We start from the raw sequence: 1,755 nt of genomic DNA, 5'->3' as shown, positions 1-1,755 counted from the left end.
GCTTTTGTGTCATTACTGCAGCAACACCTTTTCTCTTGAACTCATAATCCTGCTCCTGCCCATCTTTTTACTTGTACATCAACACTCTCAGAGCATGCATTGCATCTTTTGAACATGCTACTCTCAGATCATCTCTTCTGTGAACTTAGCTTCCATTACTCTCTCCTGTGAACTTAGCTTCCATTACTCTCTCCTGTGACTGTGCTGTAAGTGATCAAAGTTATGCTTCCACAGTTACTCTGCACATTGCTTTTGTTCATAAAAATTGGTACCAGTACACTTTTCCTTTCCCCAGGCATCCTCTCACTTTCCAGAATTTAGTCAAACAATCTGATTAAAACTACTACCAACTGCGTGGATTCTTAACAGCATTCTGGAGCAGGAAATTCATTATTTACATATGCTAAGGTTAAAGCATAGAAAAACAAATTCTAAATAGTATCTTGGAACAGCAGTATCCAGTACTGTTGATTTTATTATTTTAAAACCAATTCCATATTCATTTCTTTGATATAGTAACTTGTCTATGGAGGCTCTAATTAACAGCTTAGTTGATTTATAAAAAAATACTTTAATTTGACATTGTAAGTGAAAATTGAAAAGAGGAAAGAAAGGGAACAACATGGGGATCTATGCAATAAAAATTGCCAAAGTTCATGAATGTAATTATGTTTTATTTGATAGTTATGTTGATTGTGAAGGTAGACTAACTCATTGTAGATTACAGTTAACTCTGCTTGTGCAGTTCAGTGCATTAATCTGCATTGTTAGCAAAGAATTATTTGTCTATAGAATGAGCCAAAAATCACTTCATCTTTGGAGCAATCATCATTATTTCAGTTTCTCATTTTATCAAAGGAGGCCTTTATCATTTTCAGTCTTTAGGGAGGTATTTATAAAGAACTTGATATTTTGATTCATTAGCTATTATTACTTCCTATAGAAAATAAAAGAAAAACCTTTTTGGAGATGCCAGGGCTTGGGGATTCACATGTGAACAGTAGGTTAATCAAGTAAATAGTAACAGTTTTCGAATAATACACATTGGAGATGGACTGAAAGCATATGTCAGTGTACATAAGAGATGTATGTTTTAAACACGTGGTTTAGTGCAAGACAGATATTAAACTTTGACTGTAAAAGATTTTAAGAGTTTGAATATTGTCTTCTAAGTGACATGATTTTTGCTTTTCATCTTTTTTAAACCCCTAATGTATACAAAATCTTTGCCATGTATAGTGCATATAGTTTGAAAAAAAAAAAGTTTTTGTGTAGCAATACCTGATACTCAAAGATAGTTTGAAAATGGGTACTCTCCTCCTGTCATTGCTGCCATTTTTTTGTTTGATTATGTTTATAGAAAGACTTCTCATAAATATTTGAGTGCCATAGATATGTGGAACGTGGCTTGTTATAATGTCACAGCCAACTGCAATAGCACAATTATATTATTTTTTCTTGATAAGTTCTAGATATATTGCACGTGTGAAGTAGATTTAGTGAATAATATATATTATAGATCAAATTTAGGCTATCAGACATTTTAGCTCTGTGAGGAAACAAATTATTCACTCAGTTATATATTTGTTAATCTTTAAACATCACAGCCATTACATTTAGTCTTTGTTGGTTTATTTTATGTACATTTAAAGTATGGTGTGGTATTGAATGTATCTTAAGATATTTTTCTTGTGTCTCTTTACATTCAGATGGAAGATATCTATCAGTTTCATAGTCCTTAACCCATACGATCTG

The 1,755-nt window shown here is 32.3% G+C and overlaps 1 protein-coding gene across 1 annotated transcript in view; it reads left to right on the top strand.

Moving 5' to 3' along the window:
• Positions 1-1,755, top strand: part of LOC119581785 (sterol regulatory element-binding protein cleavage-activating protein-like) — a gene marked incomplete in the record, with an annotated part of 28,708 nt that overhangs the window by 5,533 nt on the left and 21,420 nt on the right.

This window comes from Penaeus monodon, chromosome 15 (assembly GCF_015228065.2).
Source record: "Penaeus monodon isolate SGIC_2016 chromosome 15, NSTDA_Pmon_1, whole genome shotgun sequence".
Classification (NCBI taxonomy): domain Eukaryota; kingdom Metazoa; phylum Arthropoda; class Malacostraca; order Decapoda; family Penaeidae; genus Penaeus; species Penaeus monodon.
Note: the sequence above shows the minus strand (reverse complement) of the source record. Positions and strands in the feature narration are given on the sequence as shown.